Source organism: Saimiri boliviensis, chromosome 2 (assembly GCF_048565385.1).
Source record: "Saimiri boliviensis isolate mSaiBol1 chromosome 2, mSaiBol1.pri, whole genome shotgun sequence".
NCBI lineage: Eukaryota > Metazoa > Chordata > Mammalia > Primates > Cebidae > Saimiri > Saimiri boliviensis.
In genome coordinates, this window is record NC_133450.1 from 54526167 (window position 1) to 54552524 (window position 26358).

A 26358-nucleotide genomic window follows, 5' to 3' on the forward strand; every position below is an offset into this window, starting at 1 on the left:
AAAGTTAATTTGGCATTGTTTATATCATTTAAGGTGCTTTGTGGTTTAGTTGTTGGAGCCAATTTGCATAACTGTATGAGACAGTAAACATTCTCCCTAACATTTTGAAGAAAACTTAAAGATTTCAGTGATGTTAAAATTGACCCTAGCAGTAGTATATTGCAAGAACCCACTTAATTATTTTCTTGTTTCGTGAAACATAAACTTAAAAAGTTATTTTAGTTTCTGTTTTCTTAACTTTTTTAGTGGAACACATTCTTAGTTTGCAAATATATGACATGAGCCAAGAAGGAGTAATGAGATTTGTGTACTTTAAATTATAGATTCATTATAATTTGTCTCTTGATTAAAGTAATATGAAAACAAATACATGCAGAACATGAGGAATGGCAAAATGGAGCCCTTGGTGTCATTCTTTTCTTAAGTAGTCTGCTTGGTATATATGCCAACATAACTACTTGAAGTGAACTTTAATTTCTTTCTTCTTGTTTTACTGAAGCTGTAATCTTAAATTTGATGTTTGCAAATTGGCTGCCAGTAAATAGGCTTTCTGGCAAAGATGAGGTACTGGAAATCTTGGAAAGGCTGAAAAAAAAAAACAAAACCCACTTGTTGACAAGCTAATCTTAAGTCCTCCAAGAAATAAACTGGATGATTAAAGCGTTCACATAAAAGAATGTGGAATCTTTAAAACCCAACTTATAAATTACTTTTGAATCTTAAAAAACCTTCCACCATTCTACTAATTGGTGTCATTTTGACATTTCTACATTTTATCATGTTAATTTATCCTGTTCTACTCTCTATTATAGAAAACAATGCAATACAAAATTACCTAATTAACAATAAAGAAAAACTATGAAAGACTTGTTTTCAGCAGTTCAGGTTTTGGGGATATAGACCAGTAAACTGAATCTCACCTTTATGGTGTTCCTCTGTTTTTAGACTAAGCTGGACAGCCTTGCAAGCAGTGGGACCTCAGAACTGCCTTTCTCTTTATGATTTAAATAGCTGTATGACAATGTAGTTTTTGACAGTGTGTTCATTTTAAAACGATGTGTTAGGGTTGGCAGATCAAACATTTATCCACATTCTATTCATTCCTTTTTTTGGGAGGGTGGGGGGAATTGTAGAAAAACAGTACTTTTTTGCAATTAAGACATTTTAGCCTTCATTACCAAGAGAAATTTTCTGTTCTATTTTAAAAGAGTAATTAAAGAAGATTTTAAGTTTATAATAGTTTTGGGTTTCTCAGGCTGAGAATGTTTCTGTCAGCTTAAAATGACAATGGTGATTTTTCTATGTTATGCAAAATCATGGTATTGGAAAATTTAGCCCGTTTGTGGAAAGGACATTATGCAGAAACATCAACAAACTGACATTATAATGACTGAAGATGACTGGTTACTTTGGGAAGCTAGTGGGATTTAGAATAAAACCTAAGTGTCTGTGGAGAAAGTAGCATCTAAGCATGAATATAACCTTTTCTTAAAAGAGAACAAATACCACTTTTTTCCTTCATTTTAACTTTCTAAATAATGTCACATTCAAATTTAATATTATCATATAGCCAAATTATAGTCCTAGAAATTATTTAAGGTTTTTAGTTGAAATGGCAAATGAATATTAAATGGTCATTGCACAAGACGCGTGTTGCTGCATTTCACCAAAGCAATATTCTTTTTGTGACGATGTTCAGGATTTTCACTAAGTTTTCTAAAGTGACTCCTATAAGTAGAAATATCTGCTTTGTTTCATAGCTTTTTAAATGAAAAATCACTTTCAGAATACTGGTGAATTTATTACAACGTAGTTTTACTTAAGAGTCTTTAAATGCACTGAGCTAATAAAGTAGGAACATTTTAAGACCTGTGGAGAAGGTTTACTAAAATTGATATGTCAAGTATTTTATGAAGGATGACACAGTGCTTATTAGAGATTTTGAGTAGGATCCACTTGTCTTTTCTATTGTGGGATAGTAATTTTACACTCATGGCAGGGTTTTCTGCTCTATTTGTTTAAAGTTAGTAACCTTTTCTCAGGTTTAGGAATGAATGTGTATGCAGGCTTATAAGACAGAAGTGTGGAAAATCAGCTGGGGCAAATGATTTTTTATAATCTCTGATAAAAACTATGAAGAAAGACCTAAGATTCCTTCTTCTTCTTTTTTTTTTTTTGAGACCGTAGCACTCTGTTGCCTACGCTGGAGTACATTGGTGCCATTATAGCTCACTGGAACCTAAAACTCTGGGCTCGAGCTATTCTCCCACCTCAGCCTCCCAAGACTACAGTCATGTGCCACCATGCTGGCTAATTTTAAATTTTTTGTAGAGATGGGGTCTTGCTATGTTGCCCAGGCTCATCTTGAACTCCTGGACTCAAGCAGTCCTCCTGCTTTGGCCTCCTAAAGTGCTGCAGTTACAGGGGTGAGCCACCATACCTGGCCCAGCACTGAGATTTCTTAAAGGTAATTTAAGTGCTTAAAGAATGAGAGTGAACTCTAGTCATTCCTGAAGTCACTCTGTTGTTTCCTTCCAGAGAAGAGATCTAGGGTTGTTGCTGAAGTTGTTAACGTGTAAGATCACATTCCTATCCAAAGCATGGAGGTTCCAAAGGGTGTAAGAGCTATTTGCTGCATGACTTGTGGGTCTTAGTCCACCAGGTTAGGGTGGTTCTGGGGACACTCACCAAATACTTGCAGTTTTAAGATGGCTAGTACAGTAGTCTCATGAGCCACAGAGGGCAGGGCATACTGTTGGCTCCTCTTTGGAGTATCACAGATACGTGGACTGCAGGAGGCTCCCTCAGCTGGGCTTAATGCCTCTGAGGACTGCAGGAGACCACAGTGGTGAGGTCTGTAGGTGTCCAGGGTTTTGATGGGGGTTAGTGGGATATTCTTGGTTACCTCTTCACTATAGGGCAAAAATTCCTCCTGATTCCCAGCTGATCCTGGTTGAGGGGATAGGGTTGTGGAGGTGGTGTATCCAAATGTAGTTATTTCTTTGTTGTTCTGGCTGTCGTTATGAGGATGAGTGCCAGGGGCTTCTAGTCAGCCGTCTTGCTGATATCACTCTATCTTGTTCTTTAAAAGGCAATCATTACAGAACTGGAAGAAAAGAGAATGGTGATATTTCATTAGGAAACTTGACTATTAACCTCTAAGTTTCAGTTTAGAAACTTAACTAGCCAGTGGGCATGGGGGCTTACTCCTGTAATCCTAGCACTTTGGGAGGCTGAGATGGGCGGATTGCCTGAACTCAGGAGTTCAAGACTAGCCTGGGCAACACAGTGAAACCCCATCTCTACTAAAAATGCAAAAAATAAAAAATAAAAAAAATAAAAAAAAATTACCTGGGTGTGGTGGTGTGCACTGGTAGTCCTAGCTACTTGGGAGGTTGAGGCAGGAGAATCTCTTGAACCCGAGAGGTGGAGGTTGCAGTGAGCCAAGATCATGTCACTCAACGCCAACCTGGGCAGCAGAGCGAGACGAAAAAAAGAAAGAAACTTAACTAGCTTAGCAATTATAATAAAATTGTATTATCCCTTTTTATCTCATGAAAAGTGATAAAATTAAAAATTGTTAATGTTATAGTTACCAGTATTACTGTGTAACATGATTGAAATTACAAAGCCCTGGCCAGGTGCGGTGGCTCAAGCCTGTAATCCCAGCACTTTCGGAGGCCGAGGCGGGTGGATCACAAGGTCAAGAGATCGAGACCATCCTGGTCAACACGGTGAAACCCCGTCTCTACTAAAAATACAAAAAAGTAGCTGGGCATGGTGGCATATGCCTGTAATCCAAGCTACTCAGGAGGCTGAGGCAGGAGAATTGCCTGAACCCAGGAGGCGGAGGTTGCGGTGAGCCGAGATCGCGCCATTGCACTCCAGCCTGGGTACCAAGAGCGAAACTCCGTCTCAAAAAAAAAAAAAAAAAAAAAAAAAAAAGAAATTACAAAGCCCTGCATAATTTGATCCCTTTTACTGCCTCCTTCTATAGCGTCCATTCCAATAAGCTTGCCATGAACACCAGTCACAGTGGCCTGTTTATGTAAGATGTCAACCTCTGTGCTGTCTCAGGATCTTCACATATTTTATTTTCTCTACCTGGAATGCCTTCCACCTCTACTGTCCTCAGTCCCCCACAAGAGATCTCAGTTTTAAAGTTTCTTCTTTCATGAGGCTTTTTCTGAGTCCTCAGTCTTCATACCATGATTGTAAAAATGGAATTTTTGTGTTATTATCTGTTTAATTTTTTTATGCCACTAACTAAACTATACAATGTCCATATAGCAGAGCCTTTTTTTGCTTGGTTTGTTTCCTTAATACTCAGTATACAGTATATGTACAATAATTCTTAGTTGAATAAATAGTTTACTCCTACTAAATTTATGTTATGTTAGCTGCATAATTACTTTTTTGCTTTGTTATATTAGGTAACTTAATTTGCAAACATATTTCTTTTCCTGAATAATAAAGGCAGTTTTAAGACATTATATTAGTGTTTAATCTTCGTGACATATCTGAGTGGCTGTCTTGTACTGCTCCCCCCACCCATTCTTAAAAATAAAAGGAAGAAAGAAAAAAAATCTATATAATTAATAATTTGACTTCGGGGAATTATGCTATATGGATGACATGATTTCTCAGATTGTTTCAGTATGATAAGACAGTGCCAGTCTTGTTTTTTAGCTTTGAGATGTTCAGCATTGCTCTACTTACTTATAAGAGGTGGAGTCCTTTGGGGCTTGAATTTGAGCCATCATGAAAGGGTCACTGTTCAGAATCGCAGCTCTGGGATAGGTCAGTGTACACCATGATTCTTTCCTCAGACCATCCTCATCGTCAACCTGAAATGGTGTATGGACACTAATACAAAGACCTCATTTGAGACTATTTATTATGAAGATTGATGTTTGTAATAGGTTAGGCGAAGTAGTGAGTGGGGAAGCAGTAAAGTTTTGATTTTATTCTTCTGCCTCCAAGGTCTTTCAATTAAGGAAAAGAACGCAGAAATAGGAGCTTGCAGTTTAATGAGCTCTGGGAATCTCTCTTGCAATATAAAACTACAAACTTCTTTTGACGGGTAGAGTGGCTTAAGCTGGCTTCCCCAGAAAACAGAGCCCTTGTACTACTAATTTAGTAGGGAGTAAGAAACTATAGTGAAGAAGGAAAGGAGGGAGAGCCAATATAAAGATGTGTCACCAAAGTGGCTGTCGCTAAATGTCACAGATCACCTAACTGTATGGGGCTATATAATCTCCAGGTCCTATACATGAAATAGTCTGTTGGAGAGAAGAAGGAAAGACTTATCTAATGGTGTCCTTCTTCCATTAGCCAAAGGCATACCTCCAGAGATACTAACTTGCCTACATTTCCAAGTTGTGCATAATTGTCCCTTGGTATCTATGGGAGATTGGTTCCAGGATCCTCCTTGGATACCAAAATCCCTGGATGTTCAAGTTCCATACATAAAATGGTACAGTATTTGCATATAACATATGCACATCCTCCTATGTAGTTTAAATCACTTCTAGATTACTTATAATACCTAATACAATGCTGTGTGTATAGTGGTTATACTGTATTGTTTAGGTAATAATGACAAGAAAAAAGTCTGTACATGTTCAGTATAGATCAATCCTTTTTTTATTCTTTTGAGTACTTTCCATCTGCAGTTGGTTGAATCCATGGATGTAACACTCATGGACACGGAGGGTCAACTGTATGTGTGAGTGCCCAGCAAGGTCCCATGATGCCTGGTGATATCCCAAACTTTGGTGTCAACATGGAAGCTTTTGATAAGAGGTGAGAGACACATAATATATAGGCCTGAGGCAAGGCGCTGTCATGTAGTCCCCTCTGTTCAGTTGAGAGACCATGTAGAGCTGGTAGCCATAGTGGTGGCTGGGATGAGAGACAAGTGAGACAAAGATGGTCTAGAGTGGTGTATGTGGGGCTTTTGATGCATAGGGATGAGGGTGGGAAGCTTGGCTCTTCCATAAGATAGATAGCTCTTTCAATGAGTCCTGCCCCTATTGACTGATATTAGGATGTGATGGCAAGTGTATTAGTCTGTTATCACACTGGTCTAAAGAACTATCTGAGACTGAGTAGTTTATTAAGAAAAGAGGTTTAATTGACTCACAGTTTTGCGTGGCTGGGGCAGCCTCAGGAAACTTATAATCATGGTGAAAGGATAGTGGAAGCAAAGACTTTATTCACATGGTGGCAGGGAAGAGAGAGAGAAGAGGGAAGCACCACTCACTTATCAAACAACCACATCTTGTGAGAACTCTATCATGAGAACAGCAAGGGGGATGTTTGCTTCCACGACTCAATCACTTCCCTCCAGGCCACTCCCCCAACATCTGGGGATTAATTACAATTTGACATGAAATTTGGGTGGCGACACAGAGCCAAATCATATCAGCAAGGAACCAAGAAAGTACAGAATTCTTCCTAAAGTTTGAATTCTTAAGAGAATATAGAATGATTCCCCTAATCTAGTAAACTAAAACATTTTACAATTTCATTTCTCAAGGGAGGGCATGCCTCAATATTAGAATAATATTTAGAAATCCAGTTTCAAAGTTGCCTTCACAAGGTGGAATAAGGTGTTGGAATAGAAGGCACCACTGATTGTCTGTACCCACAAAGACACCAATTTAACAACCATCTATACATAAAAACACCTTTATGAGAGTGAAAAATCCAGCGAGCCCTCATAGTATCTGGTTTTAATTATGCATCTATGAAAGATGTGCTGAAGAGGTGGAAAGGACAATCCTGAATTGCCGATGTGTCACCTACCCCACCCACCTGGTGCTGGCAGCATGTTGTGGAGAGTATTTCTGTGTGCTGAGGGAGGGAGCGCACAGCAATTGTGAGGCATTGAACACAGTGTTGTCTTGTTAGAGCAGAAAGAAAAACCAGACCAGACTTAGTTGATGCCTGTCCATGGAGGGAGCATTTAAACCAGCTCTAGCCAGAGGGGAATTGCTGATCCCAATAGTTGGAACTGGAGCTCCTGCAAATGTCACTACTGTGGGCTAAAGTGCTCTGGGTATCTAAGTAAACTTGAAAGGCAGTCTAGGTCACAAGGACTGCAACTCTTAGGTGAGTTCTAGGGCAGAACTGGGCCAGAGACAGTGGGCTGGGGGCACAAGAACTACTGAGGCACCGGCTGAGGTGACTAAGGTAGTGCTGGCATCACCCCTCCCTTTACCCCAAACTGCACAGCTCATGGATCTAAAAGAGACCTCTTCCTTCTGCTTGAGGAGAGGAGAGGGACGAGTGGGGAGGACTTTGTTTTGCATCTTGGTTACCAGCTCAGCCACAGCCGGATAGAGTATTTATCAGAGCATCAGACCCCCGATCCAGGCCCTAGCTCTTAGATGACATTTCTAGATACACCCTAGGCCAGAAGGGAACTGCTGCCTTGAAGGGAAGGACCCACTGCTGGCATTCAATTAGCGCCTGCTAATTGAAGAGCCCTTGGGCCCTGAATAACCAGTCTTTTGATGCATAGGGATGAGGGTGGGAAGCTTGCCTCTTCCATAAGATAGATAGCTCTTTCAGTGAGTCCTGCCCCTATTGACTGATATTAGGATATGATGGCAAGTGTATTAGTCTGTTATCACACTGGTCTAAAGAACTATCTTATTGAGGGCCTTGGTACTACATTGAGGGCCTTGGGTGAGCCTCTGAGACTTGCTGGCTTTAGGTGAGACTCAGCACATTCTCAACTATGTTGAAAAAAATGCAAAATTCCATATGCTTGGAAAAAAAAAAACAAAGGGAAAAGTAAAGGGGACTTCATCTTGCACCTTAGGTACCAGCTTGGCGATAGAGGGGTAGAGCACCAAGCAGGCTCTTGTGGTCCCCACTTCCAGGAGTTGACTCTTGGATGGCATTTCTGGACCTGCCATGGGCCAGAAGGAAGCCCACTGCCCTGAAGGATGAATTCTAGGCCAGTCAGGATTCACCTCAAGGTGACTGAAGAGCCCTTGGGTCTTAAGGGAATGTTGGTTGTGGTCTGGCAGTAATCCCTGTGGCCTGTGGTGGCAGTGGCTATGAGGTGAGGCTCCCTGCCTTTGGAAAGAGGAGGGGAGAGTGGGAGGGACTGCATCTTGTGGTTTGCATGCAAGCTTAGCTGTAGTACAGTAGAACATCAGGTAGACTTCTGAGGTTTTTGACTCTAGTTCCTGACTCCCAGACAGCACCTCTGGACCCATCCAGGGCCTAAGGGAACTCACCAGCCCAAAGGGAAGGACACTGGCATGGTTTGCCTTGTCACCTACTGATTGTAGAGTCTGAAGGCCTTGAGTGAACAGGCAGTAGCCGGGGAGTAGTTATAGCAGGCCTTGGGCAAGACCCAGAGCTGTGTTGGCTCCAGGTCTGACCCAGCAGAGTCATAGTTGTCATGGTCACAGGGGTGCTTTTGTCACTCCACCCCTAGGTTTAGGTGGCTCAGAACAGAGAGAGAGAGGGGGGGAGAGAGAGAGAGAGAGAGAGAGAGAGAGAGAGAGAGAGAGAGAGAGAGAGAAGGAGAGAGAGAAGGAGAGAAAGAGGGAGAGAAAGAGGGAGAGAGAGAGGGAGAAAGAGAGGAAGACTCTGTTTGGGAGAAAGAAGTAAGGGAAGCAAACAAGAGTCTCTGCCTAATTCAGAGAATTCTCCCAGACCTTGTCCAAGACCATCAAGGCAGTACCTCTAAAGTCTGTAAGAACCACAGTATTACTGAGTTTGGGATGCTCCCTAATGCAGATATAGCTTAGGTCACAATTCCCAAGTCCTTCTGAATATCTGGAAAGCCTACTCAAGAAGGATGGGTATAAACAAGCCCAGACAGTGAAGACTGCAATAAACATTTAGCTCTTCAATGCACAGACACCTAAAAACTAGCATCAACATGGTCTAGGAAAGCATGACCTCACCAAAAGAACTAAAAATAATACACCAGGGACCAGTCCTGGTATGCGACCTTTCAGGCAAAGAATTCAAAATAGCTGTGTTGAGGAAACTCAAAGAAAGTCAAGATAACACATAGAAAAAATTCAGAATTCTATTAGATAAATTTAACAGAGAGATTGAAATAATTAAAAAGATTCAAGCTGAAATTCTTGAGCTGAAAAATTCAGTTGGCATGCTGAAGAATGCATCAGAGTCTTTTATTAGCAGAATTGATCAAACAGAAGAATTAGTGAGCTTGAAGACAGGTTATTTGAAAATATATAGTCAGAAGAGACAATATAAAAAAGAATTTAAAAAAATGAAGCACAACAACAGTATCTAGGAAATAGCCTCAAAAGGGTAAGTCTAAGGGTTATTGGCCTTAAAGAGGTGGAAGAGAAAGAACTAGAGGTAGAAAGTTCATTCAAAGGATAGTAACAGATCACTTCCCAAACCTGGAGAAAGTACAGTACAAAAGTACAGTAAGGTTATAAAACATGAAACAGATTGAACCCAAAGAAAATACCTCCAGGTGGCTGGACATGGTAGCTCATCCTTGTAATCTCAGCATGGAGGCTGAATTGGGTGGATCACAAGGTCAGGAGATCAAGATGATCCTGGCCAACATGGTGAAACCCCATCTCTACTAAAAATATAAAAATCAGCTGGGCTTGGTGGTGTGTGCTTGTAATCTTAGCTACTTGGGAGGCTGAGGCAGAAGAATCACTTGAACCAAGGTGTCGGAGGTTGCAGTGAGCTGAGATCATGCTACTGCACTCCAGCCTGGATGACAGAGTGAGACTCTGTCTCAAAAGAAAAGAGAAGAGAAGAAAAGAGGAGAAGAGAAGAGAAGAGAAAACAAAACTACCTCAAGGCATTTAATAATGAAACTCCCAAAGATTAAGGATAAAGAAACAATCCTAAAAGCAGCCAGAGAAAAGAAGTAAATAACATGCAATACCTCTGGCAGGAGACTTTTCATTGGAAACCTTACAGGCCAAGAGAGAATGGCATGACATATTTAAAGTGCTGAAGGAAAACACTTTTATCCTAAAATAGTATATCTGGTGAAAATATCTTTCAAGCCACAAGAAGAAATAAAGACTCTCCCAGACAAACAAAAGCTGAGAGATTTTTAACATCAGACTTGAACTACAGGAGATGTTAAAGGGAATATGTCATCAGAAAGAAAAGGACATAGCCTGAGCGTTTTGGCTCATGCCTGTAATCTCAGCACTTTGGGAGCCTGAGGCAGGTGGATCACGAGGTCAGGAGTTCAAGCCCAGCCTAGCCAACATGGTGAAACCCTGTCTCTACTAAACATACAAAAATTAACAAGGTGTGGTGGCATGTGCCTGTAGTCCCAGCTACTTGGGAGACTGAGTTAGGAGACTCATTTTAACCCAGGAGGCGGAGGTTGCAGTGAGCTGAGATCATGCCATGACACTCCAGCCTGGGTGACAGAGTGAGACTGAAAAAAAAAACAAAAAAAAAAAAAAAGAAAAAGAAAGACAAAAGGACATTAATGTGCAGTAAGCAATCACCTGAAGCTATAAAACTCACTCATAATAGTAAGTACATATTGAAAAAAAAAGAATATTATAACATTGTAACTATGATGTGCATATCTACTCTGATCCTAAGTAGAAAGACTTAGAATCTAATGCTGCCACTGATCTGACAGGAGGCGGAGCTCAGGCAGTAAAACTCCTTTGCCTGCTGCTCATCTCCTGCTGTGCGGCCCAGTTCCTAACAGATCATGGGCTGGTACTGGTTTGTGACCTGTGGGTTGGGGACCCCTGAGTTATAAGATAGAATTGCAAGCCTCATGGTAACCTCAAACCAAAAAATATTCAATGAATACACAGCAAATAAAAAGCAAGAAACTAAATTATATCTCTAGAGAAAATCAGCTTCACTTAAGGAAGGGAAGAAGGAAAGAAGAAAACACCACAAAACAACCAGGAAACAAGTAACAATATGGCAGGAGTAAGTCCTTACTTCTTAGTAATAACACTGAATGTAAATGGACTGAACTCTCCAATCAAAAGATGGAGTGGCTGAATAGATAAAAAAAAAAAAAAGAAACAAGACCCATTGATTTGTAGCCTACAAGAAATACATTTCCCTTATAAAGACACACATAGACTGAAGATAAAGGGATGTAAAAGATATTCCATGCCAATGGAAACTGAAAAAGAGCAGGAGTTACATTAGACATAATAGATTTTAAGACAAAAACCTAAAAGAAGAGACAAAAAAGGTCACTATATAATGATAAAGGTGTCAATTCAGCAAGAGAATGTAACTATTTTAAATATATATGCACCCAACACTGGAGCACTCGGATATGTAAAGCAAGTATTATTAGAGCTAAAGAAAGAGATAAGACTCAATATAATAATACCTGGAGACATCATTACCCCACTTGCAGCATTGGACAAATCTTCCAGACAGAAAATCAAAGAAACATCCAACTTTATCTGCACTATAGACATAATGGATCTAATAGATATTTACAGAGCATTTCATCCAATGAATGCAGAATACACATTCTTTTCCTCAGCGCATTCATCATTCTTAAGGATATGCCACATGTTAAGTCACAAAACAAGTCTTAAAACATTCAAAAAATGGAAATAATATCAAACGTCTTCTCTGACCACAATGGAATAAAACTAGAAATCAGTAACAAGAATTTTGAAAACTGCACAAATACGTGGAAATTAAACAGTATACTTCTGAATGACTGGTGGGGCAATGAAGAAATTAAGAAGGAAATTGAAAGATTTCTTGAAAAAATGATAACAGAAATATAACATACCAAAACCTGTGGGACACAACAAAAGCTGTCGCCAGAGGGTAGTTAATAGCTATGAGTTCCTATATCAAAAAGAGGTAAAATTTTAAATAAACAATCTAATGATGTGTCTTAAAGAACTGGAAAAGCAAGAGCAAACTAAACCCAAAATTAGTAGAAGAAAAGAAATAATAAAGATTAGAGCAGAAATAAAATAAATGAAATTAAAATGAAGGCAACAATACAGAAGATCAATGAAACAAGAAGTTCCTTCCTTCCTTCCTTCCTTCCTTCCTTCCTTCCTTCCTTCCTTCCTTCCTTCCTTCCTTCCTTCCTTCCTTCCTTCCTTCCTTCCTTTCTCTTTTCTTTTCTTTTCTTTTCTTTTCTTTTCTTTTCTTTTCTTTTCTTTTGAGACAGAGTCTTGGTCTTTCACCAGGCTGGAGTGCAGTGGCATGATCTCGGCTCACTGCAACCTCCGTCTCTTGGATTCAAGTGATTCCTCTGCCTCAGCCTCCTGAGTAGGTGGGACTACAAGCACGTGCCAGCCACCATGCCTGGCTAATTTTTTATATTTTAGTAGAGATGGGATTTTACCATGGCCAGGATGGTCTTGATCTCCTGACCTCATGATCTGCTCACCTTGGCCTCCCAAAGTGCTGGGATTCCAGGCATGAGCCACTGTGCCTGACCAACAAGTTGCTTTTTAAAAAGATAGACAAAATTGACAAACCTTTTACCAGACTACCTAAGAAAAAAAGAAAGAAGATTAAAAATAAATGAAATCAGAAATAAAAATGGAGATATTATAATTGATACTGCAGAAATTCAAAGGACCATTAGTGGCTACTATGAGTAATTATATGCCAATAAATTGGAAACTCTAGAAGAAATTGATAAATTCATATATACAACCTACCAAGATTGAATTAGGAAGAAATTCAAAACCTGAATAGACCAGTAGCAAGTAGCAAGATTCAACACTGTAATAAAAAGTCCAGGACCCAGTGGCTTTACTGCTGAATTCTACCATACATTTAAAGAACCAATACCAATCCTACTCAAACTGTGCCAAAAAACAAAAGAGGAAGGAATATTGACAAACTCATTCTGTGAGGCCAGTATTACACTGTAAAGCCAGAGAAAGATACATCAAATAAAGAAAACTCCAGGTCATCTTCTCTGATGAATATTGATGCATACATCCTCAACAAAATACTGGGAAACCAAATTCAACAATATGTTAGAAAGACCATTCATCATTACCAAGTGAGATTTTCCCCTGGGATGCAAGTTCAGCACATGCAAATCCATTAATGTGATGCAGTGTATGAACAGAATGAAGGACTAAAACCATATGATTATTTCACTTGATGGTGAATATACACACATACACATACTCACATACATATCTATATTTAACTAAAACATCTTTTTCATTTTTTTGCTGGTAACTTAACTAGCACTGGCTTGAAACAAAAATGGTTGCTCTTAAAAATTATGCGTATTTATAGATTTGCATATGTTGAACCAGCCTTGCATCCCTGGGATGAAGCCTACTTGATCGTAATGGATAAGCTTTTTAATGTGCTGTTGTATTTGGTTTGCCAGTATTTTATTGTAGATTTTTGCATTGATGTTCGTTATGGATATTGGCCTCAAATTTTCTTTTTTAGTTGTATCTCTACTAGGTTTTGGTATCAGGATGATGTTGGTCTCATAAAATGAGTTAGGGAGGATTCTCTCTTTTTGTATTGTTCGGAATAATATAAGAAGGAATGGTACAAGTTCCTCTTTGTACATCTGGTAGAATTCGGCTGTGAACACGTTTGTACCTGGACTTCTTTTGCTTGGTAGGCTATTAATTGCTGCCTCTACTTCAGACCTTGTTACTGGTCTGTTCAGGGATTCAACTTCTTTCTGGTTTAGTCTTGGGAGAGTGTAATTGTTCAGGAATTTATTCACTTCTAGATTTACTGGCTAATGTGCATAGAATTGTTTGTAGTAATATCTGATGGTAGTTTGCATTTCTGTGGAATTGGTGGTGATATCCCCTTTATCACTTTTTATTGCATCTATTCAATTTGTCTCTCTTTTCTTTTTCATTAGTCTGGCTAATGGTCTATCTATTTTGTTGGTCATTTCAAAAACCAACTCCTAGATTTATTGATTTTTGAAGGGTTTTTTTATCTCCTTCAATTCTGCTCTGATCTCAATTATTTCTTGTCTTCTGCTAGCTTTTGAATTTGTTTGATCTTTCTCCTCTAGCTCTTTTAATTTTGACGATAGGGTGTTGATTTTAGATCTTGCATTGCTTCTCATATGGGCATTTAGTGTTATAAATTTCCCTCCACACACTGCTTTAAATGTGTCCCAGAGATTTTGGTATCTTGTGTCTTCCTTCTCATTGGTTTCAAAGAACATCTTTATTTTTGCCTTCATTTCATTATCCCGTAGTCATTCAGGAGCAGGTTGTTAATTTTCCATGTAGTTGCGCAGTTTTGAGTGAGTTTCTTAATCCTGAGTTCTAATTTGATTGCACTGTGGTCTGAGAGACTGCTTGTTTTGATTTCATTCTTTTGCATTTGCTGAGGAGTGATTTACTTCCGATTATGTGGTCAATTTTAGAGTAGGTGTGATGTGGTGCTGAGAAGAATGTATATTCTGTGGATTTGGGGTGGAGAGTTCTGTAGATGTCTGTTAGGTCTGCTTGGTCCAGACCTGCGTTCAAGTCCTGGATGTCTTTGTTAATTTTCTGTCTCATTGATCTGTCTAATACTGAGAGTGGAGTGTTGAAGTCTCCCACTATTATTGTGTGGGAGTCTAAGTCTCTTTGTAGGTCATTAAGAACTTGCTTTATGTATCTGGTTGCTCCTGTATTGGGTGTATATATATTTAGGATAGTTAGCTCTTCTCATTGCATTGATCCTTTTACTATTATGTAATGCCTTTCTTTGTCTCTTTTGATCTTTGTTGGTTTATAGTCTGTTTTATCAGAGACTAGGATTGCAACTCCTGCTATTTTTTGCTCTCCATTTGCTTGGTAAATCTTCCTCCATCCCTTTATTTTGAGTCTGTGTGTGTCTTTGCACATGAGATGGGTCTCTCAAATACAGCACACTGATTGGTTTTGACTTTTTATCCAATTTGCCAGTCTGTATCTTTTGATTGGGACATTTAGCCTGTCTACATTTAAGGTTAATATTGTTATGTGTGAATTTGATCCTGCCATTTTGATACTAGCTGGTTGTTCATCACATAAACAGAACCAAAGACAAAAACCACATGATTTTCAATAGATGCAGAGAAGGCCTTCAAGAAAATTCAACAGCCCTTTATGCTAAAAATTCTTAATAAACTGGGTATTGATGGAACATATCTCAAAATAACAAAAGCTATTTATGACAAACCCACAGCCAATATCATACTGAATGGACAAAAATTGGAAGCATTCCCTTTGAAATCTGGCACAAGACAAGGGTGCCATCTCTCACCATTCCCATTCAACATAATATTGGAGGTTCTAGCCAGAGCAATCAGGCAAGAAAAAGAAATAAAGGATATTCAATTAGAAAAAGAGGAAGTAAAATTGTCTCTATTTGCATATTTAAAAGATTTTATATTTAGAAGACACCATTGTCTCAGCCCAAAATCTCCTTAAGATGATAAGCAACTTCAGCAAAGTTTCAGGATACAAAATCAATGTGCAAAAATCACAAGCATTCCTATACACCAATAACAGGCAAATAATGAGCAAACTCCCATTCACAGTTGCTACAAAGAGAATAAAATACCTAGGAATACAACTAACAAAGGATGTGAAGGACCTCTTCAAGGAGAACTACAAACCATTGCTCAAGGAAATGAGAGAACAAAAACAGATGGAAAAACATTCCATGCTCGTGGTTAGGAAGAATCAATATTGTGAAAATGGCCATACTGCCCAAAGTAATTTATAGATTTAATGTTATTCCCATCAAACTACCATTGACCTTCTTCACAGAACTGGAAAAAAACACCTTAAACTTCATATCGAACCAAAAAGAGCCCACATACCCAAGACAATTCTAAGCAAAAAGAACAAAGCTGAAGACATTATGCTACCTGACTTCAAACTATACTACAAGGCTATAGTAATCAAAACAGCATGGTACTTGTACCAAAATAGTGATGTAGCCCAATGGAACAGAACAGAGGCCTTGGAAGTAATGCTATACATCTACAGCCATCTCATCTTTAACAAAATGGACAAAAACAAGCAATGAGGAAAGGATTCCTTGTTTATTAAATGGTGTTGGGAATATTCGCTAGCCATGTGCAGAAAGCTGAAACTGGATGCCTTCCTTATATCTTATACAAAAATTAACTCCAGATGGATTAAAGATTTAAACCTAACCTAAAACTATAAAAATCAAGAGGAAAACCTAGGCAATACCATTGAAGACATAGGCATAGGCAAGGACTAAATGAGTAAAACACCAAAAGCAATGGCAACAAAAGCCAAAGTAGACAGATGGGATTTAATTAAACTTAAGAGCTTCTGCACAGCAAAGGAAACGATCATTAGATTGAACTGCCAACCAACAGAATGGGAACAAGTTTTTGCAGGCTACCCATCTGACAAAGGGCTAATATCCAGAATCTGTAAAGAACTACAACAAATATACACGAAAAAAACAAACAACCCCATCAAAAAGCGGGCAAAGGATATGAACAGACACTTTTCAAAAGAAGACATTTATATAACCAACGAAAATATGAAGAAAACCTCATCATCACTTTTCACTAAAGAAATGAAAATCAAAACCACATTGAGATACCATCTTGTGCCAGTTAGAATGACAGTCATTAAAAAATCTGGAGACAACAGATGCTGGAGAGGATGTGCAGAAATAGAAACACTTTTACACTGTTGGTAGGAGGGTAAATTAATTCAACAATTGTGGAAGACAGTGTGACGATATCTCAAGGAACTGGAAATAGAAATTCCATTTGACTCAGCAATGCCAGTACTGGGTATATACCCAAAGGATTATAAATCATTCTATTATAAAGACACATGCATGTGTATGTTCATTGTGGCACTGTTTACCATAGCAAAGCTTGGAGCCAACCCAAATGCATATCAATGATAGACTGGATAGAGAAAATGTGGCACATATACATGGAATACTATATAGCCATAGAAACAGATGAGTTCATGGCCTTTGCAGGGACATGGATGAAACTGGAAACCGTCATTCTCAGTAAACTGACACAAGAATGGAAAACCAAATACTGCATGTTCTCAGTCATAAGTGGGTGTTCAAAAATGACAACACATGGGCACAGGGAGCAGAACATCACACACGAGGGTCTTTTGGGGTGGGCAGGGTCAGAGGAAGTTTAGCAGGGAGTAGGGAGATTGGGGAGGGCTAACATTAGGAGAAATACCTCATGTAGGTGATGGGGGAATGGAGGCAGCAGACCACCATGACATGTGTATGCCTATGTAACAGTCCTTCAAGATCTGCACATGTACCCCGGAACTTAAAAAAAAATTATGTGTATTTTAAACCTAGTTTTAAAATTTCCATTTGGGTCGGTAGTGATGCATTAATGGAGACATTATTTCTGTTTACCTAATAGACCTTTCTGACTGTCTTTGTGTAGTTAGTAGGCATGAGCAGTACTTGGTTATTTGGTTATCAAGTCAAATAAGATTTTGTCCTTCTTTATGAACTTGTAGTAGATGTACTAGCCATTGATTATAAGTATCAGTACATGAGGTAATAGAAATATAAGTTTTTTTTGTGTGTGTGTGAACCTAGAGATGGCAACTAAATGAAACTGGAGCTTTGAGATTTTCTTTTCGGAGAGATGATTCTTGGGCTAAGCTTTGAAAACTAGATAAGCCAGGAGTCTGTTGTAAGAAGGTGCTGAGGATTGACAATGAGGGTAGTGATATGGTTTGACTCTGTGTCCCCACCTGAATCTTATCTTGAATTGTAATCCTCATGTGTTTAGGGAGGGACTTGGTGGGAGGTGATTGGATTATAGGGGTGATTTCTCTCATGCTGTTCTCATAAGATCTGAGGGTTTTAAAAGTGTGGCACTTCTCCCTTTCTCTCCTGCCACCATGTAAGACGTGCCTTGCTTTCACTTTGCCTTCCACCATGATTGTAAGTTCTCTGGGGCCTCTACTGCCATGTAGAACTGTGAGTCAATTAAACCTCTTTTTTTTTTTTTTTTTTTTTTTTGAGACAGAGTTTCACTCTTGTTACCCAGGCTGGAGTGCAATGGTGCGTTCTCGGCTCACCGCAACCTCCGCCTCCTGGGTTCAGGCAATTCTCCCGCCTCAGCCTCCTGAGTAGCTGGGATTACAGGCACGCACCACCATGCCCAGCTAATTTTTTGTATTTTTAGTAAAAACGGGGTTTCACCATGTTGACCAGGATGGTCTCGATCTCTTGACCTCGTGATCCACCCGCCTCGGCCTCCCAAAGTGCTGGGATTACAGGCGTGAGCCACCGCGCCCGGCCCTTAAACCTCTTTTTTTAAAATGAATTACCCAGTAGTAGGTAGTTCTTTACAGGAGTGTGAAATGGAATAATATGGAAAATTGGTACTGGCAGAGTGGGGTACTGCTATAAAGATAATCTTAAAATGTGGAGGTGAGTTTGGAACTGGGTATCAAGTAGAGGTTGGAAAAGTTTGGAGGGATCAGAAGAAGATAGGAAGACATGGGAAAGTTTAGAATTTCCTATAGTCTTGTTGAATGTTTTTGACCAAGATGCTGATAGTGATGTGCACAATGAAATTTAGGCTGAGGCAGTCTCAGATGGAGATGAGAAACTTCTTGGGAACTAGAGTATATGTCACTCTCGCTATGCTTTAGCAAAGAGACTGGTGGCATTTTGCCCCTGCCCTAGGGAACTATGAAACTTTGAACTTAAGAGTGATGATTTAGGGTATCTGGCAGAAGAAATTTCTAAGCAGCAAAGCATACATATGTGACCTAGCGTTTTCTGAAAGCATATAGTCATAGGCATTTGTAGAGAGATGGCCTGAAACTGGAACTTATGTTTAAAGGGAAGCAGAGCATAAAAGTTTGGAAAATTTGTATCCTGACCATGTGGTAGAAAACCAAAACTCATTTTTGGGGGAGAAATTCAAGCTGGCTGCAGAAATTTGCACAAATAATGAGGAACCAAATGTTCCTCAGCAAGGCAATGGGGAGAATGTCTCTAGGGCATTTCAGAGATCTTCATGGCAGCCCCTCCCATAACAGGCCTTGAGGCCTAGGAGGGAAAGATGGTTTCATGTTCCATGCCTAGGACCCCACTGCTCTTTGCAGCTTTGGGACATGGCACTTTGCATCCCAGCCACTCCAGCTCCAGCTGTGGCTAAAAGGGGCCAAGGTATAGCTCTGGCCATTCCTCCAAGCCTTGGCAGCTTCCACATGGTGTTGAGCTTGTGGGTGCCCAGAAGACAAGAGTTCAGCTCTGGGAAGCTCTGCCTTGATTTCAGAGGATATATAGAAATGCCTGGATGATCAGACAGAAGTCTGCTGCAGGGGGAGAGCCCCCATGGAGAATGTCTTATTTATTTATTATACTTTAAGTTCTGGAGTATATATGCAGATCGTGCAGGTTTGTTACATAGGCATACACATGTCATGGTAGTGGTTTGCTGCATCCATTGCCCTGTCATCCACGTTAGGTATTTCTCCTAATGCTATCCCTCCCCAATACCCCCGCCCTCTACTATTTATCCCCTGGTCCCCCACCCCCCGAGCCCCAGTGTGTGATGTTCCCCTCCTTATGCCCATGTGTTCTCATTGTTGAGCACCCACTTATGAGTAAGAACATGTAGTGTTTAGTTTTCTGTTCCTGTGTCAGTTTTCTGAGAATGATGGTTTCCAGTTTCATCCATGTCCCTGCAAAGGACATGAACTCATCCTGTTTTATGACTACATAGTATTCCATGGTGTATATGTGCTACATTTTCTTTATCCAGTCTATCATTGATGGGCATTTGGGTTGGCTCCAAGCTTTGCTATTGTAAACAGTGCCACAATGAACATACATGTGCATGTGTCTTTATAATAGAATGATTTATAATCCTTTGGGTATATACCGAGTACTGGCATTGCTGAGTCAAATGGAATTTCTATTTCTAGATCCTTGAGGAATCGCCACACTGTCTTCCACAATTGTTGAATTAGTTTACCCTCCTACCAACAGTGTAAAAGTGTTCCTATTTCTGCACATCCTCTCCAGCATCTGTTGTCTCCAGATTTTTAAATGACTGCCATTCTAACTGGCACAAGATGGTATCTCAATGTGGTTTTGATTTGTTTTTCTCTAGTGACCGGTGATGACGAGGTTTTCTTCATATGTTTGTTGGCTGTATAAATGTCTTCTTTTGAAAAGTGTCTGTTCATATCCTTTGCCCACTTTTTGATGGAGTTGTTTGTTTTTTTCTTGTAAATTTGTTTAAGTTCTCTATAGATTCTGGATATTAGCCCTTTGTCAGATGGGTAGAATGCAAAAAAAATTTTTTCCCATTCTGTTGGTTGCTGTTTCACTCTATTGATAGTTTCTTTTGCTGTGAAGAAGCTCTTAAATTTAATTAGATACCATTTGTCTATTTTGGCTTTTGTTGCCATTACTTTTAGGGCAATGGAGAGGGGGAAATGTGGGGTTGGAGACCCCACACAGAGTCCCCACTGGGGCACTTCCTAGTGGAGCTATGGGAAGAGAGCTACTGTCCTCTAGACTCCCGGGATGGTAGATCCACCAGTTGCTTGCACTGTGTGCTTGGAAAAGCTATAGTGACTAATGCCAGTTCATAAAATCAGCCACAGGGTCTGTGTGTACTCTACAGAACCACAGAGGCGAGGCTGCCCAAGGCCTTGGGAGCCCACCTCTTGTGTCAGCATGTCCTGAATGTGAGCCAGGGAGTCAAAGGAGATTATTTTGGAGCTCTAAGATGTAATGACTGCCCTACTGGATTTTGGACTTGTATGGGGCCTGTAGCCCCTTTGTTTTGGCCAAGTTCTCTCATTTAGAATGAGATCATTTATGCAATGCCAGTAACCCCAGTGTATCTTGCAAGTAGCTAACTTGTTTTTGATTTTACAGACTCATATATGTAAGGGACTTGCCTTGGCTCAGATGAAACTCTGGACTTGGACTTTTGAGTTAATGGTGGAATAAGTTAAACTTTGGGGGACTGTTGGGAAGGCATGATTGGTTTTGGAAGATGAGAAGGACATGAGATTTGAGAGGGGCTGGAGGTGGAATGATATTGTTTGGCTCAAATGTCCCCACCAAAATCTCAAGTTGAATTGTAAGCCCCACATGTTGAGGGCAGGACCTGATGGAAATTGATCGGATCATGGGGGCAGTTTCCCTCATGATCACTATCATGATCTCATTATGTGAGTTGAGCCCCTGTCTCTTTCTCTCTTTTCTATCACCATGTAAGATGTGCCTTGCTTCCACTTAGCCTTCTGTTATGAGTGTAAGCTTCCTAAGGCCTGCCTAGCCATTGTAGAACTCTCAGTCCATTAAACCTCTTTTCTTTATTACCCAGTCTTAGGTAGTTCTTTATAGCAGTGTGAAAACGGACTAATACATATGGCAATTGAGGGAGTGGGAATAGCAGGTGTTAAAAGTTGCAGAATATAAGTTTTTTGGCATGGTTAAAGTAAAAGTCGTTTATGTTGAGTTGCAAGAAAGAGTAGAGTCAGAAAGGTAACTGAGAGTCCAGTCATAAATGCCTCTTGTGCATGTTTGAGGAGTTGAAGTGTGTTATTTGGTGGCTATGAGATGCTACCTTGGATTTTAGGTGAGGGAGTGGCACTATCACTAGTTTTGCATTCTAGGAGGATTATTTTGACAGCTTGTGGAGGAAATGTAATAGGACTAGATGAGAAGTAGGGACCAGTTGGAGTGTTATTGCAGTGATCCAGGAGAGATGTAGTAAGGCCTGATTTAAGTCTGTGGTGATAGAAATGGAGAGACGGAGACCTACTTGTGAGATATGAAAGAGATTCAATGAATAAGCCTTGGTAATTTATTGATTATGATTGAAAAAAGGTCTCTGAATGGTCTTTGGTTTTCTGGGTTGGATGACTATGTAGTAATATTATCCATCAGGATAGAGCAGGTAGGAAAAAGCAATAAATTTAAGAAAAACAGTGATGAATTAGGTTATGGTGTGTTGACTTTGATTGACATCCAGAGAGAATTAGTCAACAGATGGTTGGATAAGTGTGAAGTTAAGGAGAGAGGTTTGGGTTAAAGATACACATTCGTGAATTAGCAGTATGGGTAATATTAAATAGTTGGGGTTTTTAGTTGAGGTCAATGGATCTCAACCCCAGGTGATTTTGATGCCCAGAAGACATTTAGCAATGACTAAAGACATTATTATTATTATTATTGTTTGAGATGGAGTCTCGCTCTGTTGCCCAGGCTGGAGTGCAGTGGCATGATCTCGGCTCATTGTAACCTCTGCCTCCTGGGTTTAAGTGATTCTCCCACCTCAGCCTCCCGAATAGCTTGGATTACAGGCACCCACCACCATGCCTGGCTAATTTTTGTATTTTCAGTAAAGATGTGGTTTGACCACATTGGCCAGGCTGGTCTTGAACTCCTGACCTCAAGTGATCCACCCAGCCTTGGCCTCCCAAAGTGCTGGGATAACAGGTGTGAGCTACCACACTTAGTCAACAGGTTCTTTTTCTTTATTTTAGCATTTTGAAAATGTTATTCTTCTCCCTTCTGGCCTGTATGGTTTCTTTTGAGAAGTGTGTTGCTAAATTAATTGGAGCTCCTTTATGTGTTATTTACCTCTTTTCTCTTGCTGCTTTTAGTATCCTTTCTTTGTCCTTGATCTTTTAAAGTTTGATTATTATATGCCTTAAGGTAGTCTTTTTTGGTTGAATCTATTTGGTGTTCTCTGCTCATCCTGAACATAGATATTTATATCTTGCTAGCATTTGGAATATTTTAGTGTCTTTTTTTTTTTTTTTAAATATAAGCTTTGTATCCCTTTCTCTTGCTGAGCTCCCTATCGAGCACCAACAATTCTCAAAATTTTGTTTTTCAGGTAGTTTTCTATACCTTGTAGCCTATCTTTGTTCTTTTTCTTTCTTTTACTCCTTTGTGTGTTTTCAAATAGTCTGTTTTTGAGCTCACTGATTCTTTCCTTTACTTCATTCATTATGCTGCAAACTTCTAATGAATTTTTCACTTCAGTGAACATATTTCTCAGTTTCCAAATTTCTGGTTGATTTATTTTTAATATTTCAGTCTCCGTTAAATTTCTCTGATAAGTTTCTGAATTGTTTTTCTGTGTCATCTTGTATATCATTTAGTTTTCTTAAAACTGCTATTTTGAATTCTTGGTCAAAAAGCTCACATTTAGCCATCTTGTTAGGGCCAGTCATTGGTTCCTTGTTTTGTCCATTTAAGGAGGTTACTTCCCTGTTGGCTGTTGTTTCTTGTGGACATACATCTATGTGTTTGCAATGAAGGAGATTAGTTATTTATTCCAGTCTTCTCTCTCTGGCTTGCTTTGGTTTTTATTGGATATGTTTCTTTAGAGTTTGTATTTTTTCATTTTTTTTTTTCTTGTTAGGTTGCTGCCTCCTTTTTGGCATTAAATGGCACCTTAAGCCCAGGTTTGCTTGAGCTCTAGTATTCAATATTTGATCAGAGCACTGCCCATCTCAAATGGGGGAGGTCTCAAATGAAATATTCTGGCAGTGTTGGAATGCCACCCAGGGGGTTGTGCTCAGGGGGACCTGTGTAACAAACCTCCTACAATGTCGTGCTGCTGAACAGCCAGTCTGATTTGGCATCTCCTTTGATGGAGTTACGGAGCAGAGTTTCCAGGGTTGGGGATGGTGGTCCCACCTCCCCCCATTGTCTTTGGCTGCACGCAGGGATATTTCTCCCTTTTGGTATTCAAGATGCTTCCCGTGGGTTGTGGCTGGGACAGATCTTCTGCCAGGGAACCCAGGATGGTGGGGAAGTTGATTGTCCACTTTGAACTCACGTTTTTCAGCCCTTTTGGCTATCCAGCTTATTTGTACCCACTGGAAATGTGGACTATGTTCTTGGCCATATCAAGATATCTGGTCACCTTTTGGAAAAGGCTACTTTTAATTTCTTATAGTTAATAACATTGTACCTGTAGCCATCCATGAAAGCATAGCAATAAATAAAGGTGGGCATGAAACATTCTGTTTTATAGCTATAAGTTGGTTGTCATTTTGTAGTTTATTCTTATTACTTTTTGACAACCAATTGTTGGTTGTCATTTTGTAAAAATAATAACAATAAACTAAAAATGGATTTTTCTGTTGTATCTTTTGTCAATAAAATGAATTAGCATTGTGATACTGAATAAGATGAAAAAGAGAAGAAAAGGAGAAGAGTCTACTCAGTCAGTAAGAAGATTTAGTTGAATCTGATTATGGTGTATAGAATATCATCAATTCAAACCAGGCAATTAAAAGTTGTATTTAAGAGGTTGCTTAAAATATTAAAAGTATGTATGATATATTGGGTTGTAAGAAAAGTCATAGGCTTGAAAAAATCCTAGTACCATAAGAAGGAAATTCACATACTAGGCAGGTAGAACTCTCCTGAAAGAGGCCCATGGGTCCTGTGATTCTGTCTGGATGCACTGACTGATAATCCATACCCCTACACCATATCTTGGTAAGCATGCTATCTATGTTTATGATGTAAACCAAATCCATCAGTACTAACATTTTTAACATTATGTTTGGGAATAATTTTTATAGTCATTGTGATATTACATTTGTGTACTTGTTGTTAAAGGTGTTTTGAAACCTTTAAGAGAAACATGGCAGATACTTTGCCCTGTTATCTTTGGTATTTTAATTTGAAATGTTTAATTCAAATTAAACATAGACTATATATTAACTATGATTATTATTGGTTGTGAGTAAAGGAAAACCCAATGAAATAGTAGGTTAAACAAGATAGTTTATTACTCTTTTACATGAGTGAGGCAGGCCATTTACTACCGATGTATTAGTTCTATTCCACAAAGTCCTCAGGATCCAAGATTTGTTTTTTTACTTTACTGTGACACCATACCTAGGAGGATTTTAATATGAAAGATGTAAGATAATTTGATTATGTTTCTAAACAGTGTTAGAACCTTTAAGATAATTGGATTTATTCTACTTATTAGTTTGGCTTATTAAATTTACAAGAGTTGCTTATGTATTTAGACTGATTTTGGTTGTTAGGTTTGCAAGTCTACCCTGTCACTTATCTGAAAGGTTTAAGAAAATCAGATTTATTTGATTTGTAAATTTAAAATGTTTTAGGCAACTTAATTTCACTGGTTTATAATTGAAGATAATTGTTTAGGGGAATTTAATCTGTAATGAATTGATTGAACATGAAGATAAAATGTGAAAGTAATTGTTTTTATTTTTCTTGTAAAATTATAAATTATATTCAAAACAAGATTTGTGAGATGAAGTTTTAAGTTTGGCAACTTTTAGAGTTTTATACTTTTAACTTCTAAGGCCTACTAAAAGTTTTAAAAAGTATGACTTTAGATATACGATACAAGGTAACCATTTTTGGATAATAAAGTCTCACCTAAGTCGACATTCCAGAAATTAAACATATGAGGAGATAAAGTATTATGCACATGCTGTTGAGACTGCAAGTTATTTAAAAAAATGTTAAGTATACATTTTATGTTGTCAAGAAGGAGCAAATACTTTTTAAATTATTTTCATAATATCTTCCATTAGACTTTAAAATGCTTAGCTCTTCACTTGTAGCAGACTCAAAGATTCACTTTTTCAGGGATAATTATGTTGTCAAAAATATTACCCATATATACAGAGAATTATTTTGCATTAATATAAGTCCAAGTAATTGCATGTGTGTGTAAAGATAGAGCCTAACTAACTAAGCATTTTTTGGGGAATGGCTTTAATTGAAAAAATGCTGTCTTTATACTTATGTCTACTGGCTAATTGTTTGAAGGCTAAATGTCATTAAAATGCCTATGTTTAAAAATGGCTTTAAATTATTGACATTGTCTTAGTCCATTTAAGTTGCTATAGAGGGATTCCTGAGACTGGGTAATATATAAAGAAAAAAGGTATATTTGCCTCAGGATTTTGCTGGCTGGAAGATTGGGCATCTAATGAAAGCCTTAGGCTGCTTCTACTCATGGCAGAAGAAGGGAAACTAGTATATGCAGAGATCACACAGTGAGAGTGGAATCAAGGGGACAGCAAGGTGCCAGGTTCTTTTTAACAGCCAGCACTCAGGAACTAATAGAGATAGAACTCACTCATTACCGTGAGGATAGCACCAAGCCATTCATGAAGGATTTGCCCCACAACCCAAACACCTCTCATTAGGCCCTACCTCTATCACTGGGGATCACATTTCAACATGAGGTTTGGAGGGACCAGTATCTAAATTGTAGCAGATATTATTCTGGATCTTGGGATTTTTTTTTTTTCAGACGGAGTCATGCTATGTTGCCCAGGCTAGAGTGCAGTGGTGTGATCTCAGCTCACTGTAACCCCTGCCACCTAGGTTCAAGTGATT

General features: G+C 39.0%; 1 protein-coding gene across 11 annotated transcripts in view; it reads left to right on the top strand.

Moving 5' to 3' along the window:
- The window catches only part of NUBPL (NUBP iron-sulfur cluster assembly factor, mitochondrial), a 275614-nt gene that overhangs the window by 75061 nt on the left and 174195 nt on the right, over positions 1-26358 (top strand). For 2 of the 11 annotated variants that reach the window (XM_039469383.2, XM_074393334.1), the window contains exon 1: positions 5710-5805. The exons of the other annotated variants lie outside the window; for them this stretch is intronic. The gene's annotated coding sequence lies outside the window, so the exon portion shown is untranslated. Of the gene's footprint in view, positions 1-5709; positions 5806-26358 lie in introns of those variants that run through there. 11 annotated transcript variants of the gene reach the window in all.